Below are 8,486 nucleotides of genomic sequence, written 5' to 3'. Positions count from 1 at the left end.
AGAGAGTGGTGAATCTCTGGAACTCTCTGCCACAGAGGGTAGTTGAGGCCAGTTCATTGGCTATATTTAAGAGGGAGTTAGATGTGGCTAAGGGGATCAGGGGGTATGGAGAGAAGGCAGGTACGGGATACCGAGTTGGATGATCAGCCACGATCATATTGAATGGCGGTGCAGGCTCGAAGGGCCGAATGGCCTACTCCTGCACCTAATTTCTATGTTTCTATCTCAAAAGGTCAGGTAAATTAATCGGTCTCTATCATCACCCAGTGTTCAGGAGGGTAGTGACATTTGAAGGCTTTGAAACAAAGTTTAATGTAGGTAGTTGATAATTCACTATATGGGGTTGGTCAACATGGGCAAGTTGAGCCGAAGGGTCTGTTTCCATGCTGCACAGCTGTGTGATTCCCAAGGGCATTTCGGTGCGCTAACTATAGCTAAATAAGCATACTTTATCCTAGGTCACGGACTAGGCCTATTGACTTCTTACAAATTCGTAATTTCATCAACTGTAATCCACGTTCTGCCATTTCCCATTGCAGTGTTGGGCTCCTCATGAATAATTAATGCTGCGTTTATATAAGTAAAAACAAGTGTTCCTTCATATTGGTTGCTGTCCAGATTCCTACAATAATGCCAAGGCCTGGAGCTGTAAATTCTGATGTGGAAAGCTTGAAAACTGACCAAGTAATTCCCCAATGCATGTGTCTGACTCAACATGACTTGGTTTCAGAAAGAGGCCCAGGGCCCATTCCAGTCTCAAAAAGCAGATCAAATAAACAATTTCACTACCTAGTTAAGCCTACAGATTTTGTTGTGTGTTAAAAGCAGGCATATACTTACCTATTTCACCCCCCCTCCCTTAACATGCTAAAACTCACATCAAAATATCTAACTTTCAATTGAAGATTTCAACAGAATGGTGGACTAACAAACTAAATGCAGGAGGCAATGAGCCACACATGATAGCAGAAGCAAGAAAATGGAAAATATTTGTCCTGCTTGTACAGGAGCTACAAAAAGGACGACTTCCTTAATTTCAGCTGCGAGACAGAAATATTAAATTCCATTGCTCTCTGACATGTTATACTGAGATTACGATCGTGGGCTAGGCTACAATTCTTCAACTCGAGATAACCACTGATGAGGTGTTTGTGCAGTAATCAACCAGAACTCCAATACAAATATGTAGAGTTAGGAGATTGAGGTGGTGCAGTTAACAGGTTGAAGAGGTTCATAAGATAGGAACACACTTAGGTAATTTCCCATGGAATCAACTCCTCCATTCAATCATGGCTGATCTTTTTCCTTCTCAATTCCATTCTCTTGCCTTCTCTCCAAGTCAATACCCTTACTAATCAAAAATCTATCAATCTCCATTTTAGAAATACCATGGGCAACACTCCGTTATGCTGCGGGGTACAGGTTTATGGCTCACCCTCTGTGCTCTTTCTCTGGAGCATTGCATTTTCAAGCATCCTGATGTTAAACTATGATGTGAACAGCACCTTCTGGGGAAGGGGTGTAAAAGAAACCTCATTGTGAACAGGAGAGCTGGTTCTCATTTTTTTTAAAAAGAAGATATTCTGGGTAATTCACAGCACTGCTTGCCAGAATGTATTGCAAGTGATTGACAGGCAAGTCAAGAGCTACAATGATAAACACATAGAAAATAGGTGCAGGAGGCCATTCGGCCCTTCGAGCCAGCACAGCCATTCATTGTGATCATGGCTGATCGTCCCATCACTAACCTGTGCCTGCCTTCTCCCCATATCCCTCGACTCCACTAGCCCCTAGAGCTCTATCTAACTCTCTCTTAAATCCATCCAGTGACTTGGCCTCCACTGCCCTCTGTGGCAGGGAATTCCATAAATTCACAACTCTTTGGGTGAAAACGTTTTTTTCTTACCTCAGTCTTAAATGACCTCCACTGTGTACCTTCCACTTTATCTAAGATGACCTCTCCTTTATTCTAAGACACATTTAACTCCAGTCGAGGAAGAATGGAAGTAAAAATGTGTTCTAATACAAAAGCATCTCCGAGCTGTGCGTTGCACATACGGTCAAGATTAGATTACATTCATCATCCGACTGAAATTCTGAATAGGCTGCAGAACCATAAATAGCCACCATTAATGGAAGCCGTGCCCTTTGGATATAATGGAGAGACACGTGACAAAGCAAAACAATATCCAACTTTATTTAAGTAGCAAATTTAAAACTTCATGGAAACTCAGCAAAATAGGACTGACTTTAAAAACTCCATTTGAACCAGAAGAGATTCTAAAGAATATTTCCACTTTCAAACAGTAATTTTTTTAAATGGTATTTTTTAAATTTTAAATTGCCAAATTTGAAAATAATGATGATTTCACTGGTGCTTCAGAAAACACCATTAACAGGAACAGACATTACAAACATTGCTTCATCTGACAGGACAGATAGAAAATGGTCAAATTTTGGGGATATAGGAAGGAGCAAAAAGGAGTTTAATTTCAAGCATTTCAACATGCAATCAGTATACAAAGTTTCCAAAATAAAACAATGCAAGCACCCACAACATTTGCCCACTCAAAGTAAAAAAAAAATGTTGCCTTTATAAAAACTGATTAAAATATTCCTTTCAACTGCACAAGTTGCAGGAGATTCATAAGCCTTCCAGACACTGTTGAGACTGTTGCCTATCCACAACTTTGCTTCTCAAGCCTGCAAAAAAAAAGACATAATTTAGGTTAGTTTCATATTCCTGAGGTAGGTTTAATTAGAGAGTAACGGGTTCCTTGATGAAAGAGATGGTGAGGACACAAAATGGTGAGGACACAAAATGAGACCAAATGAGACGTAGATTAACTTATATGAGAGTGATTGCAAGAGCAAAGTACGGAGGAGAGAATCCAGCTTAATTCTCCATTCTCACACATGTTCGACATCAACAGCCATCGTGAAATAACCATTAGTTAGTTTCCAATTGCAAAGTTTAGAATCCCCACTTATTCTTGTCAAGAGCTCTTAACTTACCAGACATGTTGAAGTTTACACAACACATTTAATAATAAACCTCAATAATGTTTAGGGGAAAGACTCATCATTTATTTATTTGCCTCTATACTCCACAATTTGAGATTTGTAATAGAAAAAAATCACGTGGTTAAAGTGCACATTTTCAGGGCACCAAAATGTTTGGGACACAGCAATGTCATGCAAATCAAAGTAGACACGTTTGGTATTTTGTTGCATATCCTTTGCATGTAATGACTGTTTGAAGTCTTCGATTCATGGACATCACCAGTTGCTGGGTGTCTTCTCTGGTGGTGCTCTGCCAGGCCTGTATTGCACCCATCTTTAGCTTATGCTTGTTCCTTCTCTCCTCTGTACTTTGCTCTTGCAATCACTCTCATATAAGTTAATCTACGTCTCATTTGTTCACAAGACCTTTCTCCAGAACTGTGGTTGCTCTTTAAGTACTTCTTGGCAAACTGTAACCTGGCAATCCTATTTTTGCAGCTAACGAGTGGTTTGCATCTTGCAATGAAGCCTCTGTATTTCTGTTCATGAAGTCTTCTGCGGACAGTGGTAATTGACAAATCTACACCTGACTCCCGAAGAGTGTTTCTGATCTGCCGGACACATGTTTGGGAATTTTCCTATATTATAAGAGAGAATTATTCTGTCATCAGCTGTGGAGGTCTTCCTTGGCTTGCCAATGCCTTTGCTCACCAGTGCTCTCTTTCTTCTTAATGATGTTCCAAACAGTAGATTTTGGTAAGCCTAAGTTTTGGTTGATGTCTTTAACAGTTTTATTATTGTTTCCCGGTCTCATAATGGTTTTGTTGACTTTCATTGGCACAACTTTGGTCCTCATGTTAATGAACAGTAATAAAGGTTTCCAAAGGAGATGGAAAGACTGGAGTAAAGACTAGGTGCTGAGAGCTCTATTATCCCTGCATTAATGAGGCAATTAAACACACTATGTATAAACACAGCTGTAACTTCTACATAGTGAACCAAAATGTCTAAAAATACCCTTTAATAAAATCTGACTGTGCACTGTAACCACATGTTTTTTTTTCTATTATAAATCTCAAATTGTGGTTGCCTTTGGTGACCTTTGGTTTCTTAGATTTCGAAATAGGTTTCTGCAAGGCAAAAATAAAACATTCAGCCCAACCGCAGATTCTCGGTGACAGCACGGTTTGGCAGGAAGGCTTGTTCATCACCCTCTTTCAGCAACAGCATCAGTTTAATTTTGCTTTTGAATCGTTGCCATACAGCAGTTTCTTCCACCATCCTCAGAACCACCCAACAAAACTTACAACATATGCGATTCCAAGACATAACTTTTCCCCACCAATATCCAAATCAACCATTTTACCCAATGCTACGATCGATGAGTTATCTGGAGAATTCCCGCCATAATCTTTTGCGATCCGTATCTTTGTGCCTCTCATCATTTCCATTTAGTTAATCCACAAAATGCTCCACTTTCTGTGAATCTGGTTTACCAAAAAAAAGTCCTTTTGTTCAGATCCCCAGAGAGAAACTAAATCATGTGATAATGGACTGAAGAGCAAGAGTGTATAATAAAATTAGTTCAGAAAAGGTAAAATACAAAATGGTCAGTGAAAATTTTAGAGAAATGAAATATACAAAACTTAAAATATAAGCTTGTGTCCAGCTGAAATATATTACCCAAATCTGACCATGATGTTTCAGTAAGATGCGAAAGAATTGGTAATTGATATAGTATAGGTTCTAAAACAGGCGCATGAATGAAGAATTTCAGTTGCAAGGATAAAACACCCTGGGCATTGTAAAATCTTTAATTCACCTTACAGCATTAAAAATGGAAAAATAAATAATTTCCAATGGCAGGAAGGGGCAATAACTAATACTTATTTAATGCAATTATCAAAAGGACCAAAGTAAGGATATTTTAAATGCAATATTGTTAGTGTGGAAGATCCAGATCGAAAATCAGTTCTTAAGGAGTAAATCAAGAGAATAAACTGCAAGGATATCAGAGAGTAGAGGAAATGGACTAATTGCCCTTTGAAAATACAAGTGCAGATTTGATGGAGAATAGGGTTTCCTGTAGATCAAGACTTCTGAAAACAAAGTCGAGTAACTGACATAAAAAACATATAATTTAACTGAACGTTGATTTTGACTTCAGGGGTTGAACAACATCTTCCCATACCGAAACTCCATTACAAAACAACATAAATGATGCCTGCAGGTGTCATTCACCTTGGCTAAAATACTGAAGACCAGTGTCGAGATAATCACCCCAGGCTGATTCACCATAACTATCTAATTTACAATAAGCAGGCCAAATCCAAATTTCACTAAATACTGTTCAAGTAATGGATGGTCTCCTACTTCCTGATCACTGATCCTCAATTGGGCTCCATTTTAACTAGTATTAGGTTTTATGAAAACTTCAATTAAAACATTGCCACAGAAGAAAGCGAAAAGTGATCTTAACTTTCCTCAATGTTACAACAAATAAACACCTAGGACAACTAAAGCCAGAGCGTGTTAGAGACCGTTGAATTTAGAGTGAGAAATTCAAAGAAGATCGGAGGAAAATGTTTTTCCACATGGAGAGAGGTACAGATGGCAGCGATGGGGAGACAAATACAATGTTTAAGAGGAATTTGGACAGGGACCTGCTGGAAAGGCAGGTAAATGGTATTGGTGTAGAGACATCAGTTGGCATACTTGTGTAGGGTCAAAAGGGTCCAAATCTCTGCTGCATGTTTCTATGATCTTGATGCACATAATGGGCCTGTCCCACTTATGTGATTTTTTTTAAGGCAACTCCAGGCAACTAGCTTGGCGCCACATGTTCGCTGGGAGTAGTCTCCTCAGTCACGCAAACAGTCGCAGTGTCTTTCTGATCACTGCCAAATTTTCAACATGTTTTTTGGCTACAGTGGGTTTGACGCCAAAGAGCGTAGCTTGACTTCTCCCGACGTAGGTGCTATCGTAGGTTGTCGTTTTTCAGCGACCTGCTACGACTATGAATTCGCTGGCAGTTGCCTAAAATTTTTAATTTAAAAAAAATATCGGCAAGTGGGACAGGCCCATAACCCACCTTAAATCCCCATAAAGATTCACTATAACCCGGAAAGCTGCAACAATGTAATTAAGAACGCAGAATGCACCTAATTGACTCTTCAGTGGATAGAGCAATTTGTCATCATATTTAACAGCATGAGAACATTTAGGCTCATGACCACTTCAGGGCCAGCAAGAGGCTGCAGAAATAAGTGAAGTTTTTTCTAACCAATGCCAAAGATTAATTCTGATATCACTCAACCTACATTAGATAACACGATCAGGAACCATTCTGATTCCCCTCCCCGCCCCCTAGCGAGTACAAGGTGATCTGCACCCATTGCCTGACTGACCGCAAGCAGAACAGTGTCGGTTGACAATGAGAGTTTTCTACAGCGTGAAGAACTTACCTTCACTGCTGCTGGTTTCTTGGCTGGAACCGCCGGCTGTTTTTTGTCCTGCTGTGAATCAGTGGATAGAGTTAGAAAGATCTTCCAGACGAGGTACATTTTAGTATACTATGAGATCGGTCATAACTTTCATGGGTTGACCACAGTAACATGCTAATTATTTACAATTGTGCTAGATCTACATGTTCTTCCTTTAAAAACATTTCTATTTTGAACATCCAGGAGGATTTTAGCTCTCAGAGATTTTACACATATTAGAGGTGCAGCCAGTCCTGCAAGGAGGCTTTACTGTACTCTGTATGTATGTCATGATGGACATGATAACTTAAAAGCCAGCTGATGTGGTATCATAGGTACAAATTAAAACCTACCCGCTGTCGTGTCGATCTTCTCAGTTCCTGTAAAACAAATCAAGAGTTTAAAGACATGAAATCAGTTTTAAACATGGATAACTGTGAAACCGGTAATAATACTTACATCAACGTTTATAGTGTCGAACTAGAGTAAGAGAGATAAGTATTAGTATTTTATTGCAAATGAGAAAAAAAACATTCCTGCAACAAAAACAGCTAAACGACTGATTTGAGATAGACAGCAAGTAAATAGGAAGAACATATTAAGGCAAGAAAAATTAGGCTGGACTGTTAACACTTTTTGTGGAGGAAAGCTAATATCACTTTTATTTTACTCTTCTGTCAATGATGTAATCAAAACTTTCATAAAACCTAAATACCGATTAAAATGGAGCTCAAACTAAACTGATTGCACTCTTTTTAGGCCCTCAGCTTTAAACAATTTACAAATTCAAAATCTGTTTACTCCAGACTTTTGATTGTTTTCAATTAATGAACACATCCTTAGAACGAGTCGACAGAAAATCATTTTAAAAATTGGTTCAGAGGGCTGCTACAAAATGGTTACTAACTTCCTGTAATTTCATATGTTCCAATTAATGAGCAGCATTTCACTTTCTGAAAGTAGCGAGCCGTTTATTTAGAGCGATTGTAGTTTCCATTCAATGCAAATCAAAATTCAAACCATCCCACGTGCAGAAGCTATCACCCAATTACAATTATGTCCAGCCCCAATTTTGCATTTCTATAAAAACATTCAAGTTAAGCTTTCAGTAGATTGTCAGAACACAGAAAAAAAACATGTCTATCCCCTTCATGTACCAGAGAACAAGGGAGAAATTCATACAACTCAAGATTCCCAATACTCTCACGGATTAACCAAGTCCTTGAACTACAATAGTGTCATATGTTATAGTATAATATTTAACTGCAAAAACTGGGAGTCCTCGTTTGACTTGAATTTCAACAATACAACTGAATTCAGCAACCAGATTACACAGAAGAATCAGAAAAGCCAGCTTTCAACTGCAAATAGATTAGTCCTTACAATGGATTCCAGCAATTTCAAAATTAAACATCGCCATTACCGTTGTTCATGCCAATATAACAGCTGGGAATAAATATACCTTCTGCATTAATTGCGCCAGATCAGTCGCCTAGATTAATGCCTATTTATGAACAATCCTTGGGAGACAAAGGCTTGGAAAAAAAAATTGCAGCACGCAGTGGAATTAAAAATGTAATAACCTACTGTCAATTGAATCAAAAGCCCTACGCACCTTGGAGGCACAAAAACAGTGAGAAGCAGCAAATTGTGAAAACACAAAGAGCAACAAACTGAATCTTAAAGTCCATCATTTCGTCCCACCGGGTGAGGGGGAGATAGAGGGCGCGAAGACGAGGGTCCGCCCGGGGAGAAGGGCGGGTTGCCCGGGGGGGGTGGAGACCTGGACCCGCCGGGGGGGGGGAGAGAGGGGGCGGGGCTGGCGGTTCCGCGGGGGGTAGAGGGGGGGAAAGAGGCTGAGACCCGCCAGGGAGAGCGCGGGATTGCCGCAGATGATGGGGGGGGGGGGGGGTCCCGGGCGATTACCGGGAGGGAGTGAAGGCGGGGACCGGTGCACGCAGCTGGAAAAAACAAATCTGTTGATGGCGGCGATGAGCTGGC

Source organism: Leucoraja erinacea, chromosome 26, assembly GCF_028641065.1.
Source record: "Leucoraja erinacea ecotype New England chromosome 26, Leri_hhj_1, whole genome shotgun sequence".
Classification (NCBI taxonomy): domain Eukaryota; kingdom Metazoa; phylum Chordata; class Chondrichthyes; order Rajiformes; family Rajidae; genus Leucoraja; species Leucoraja erinaceus.
The sequence above is the reverse complement of the archived record's forward strand: the minus strand, read 5'-3'. Positions refer to the sequence as shown.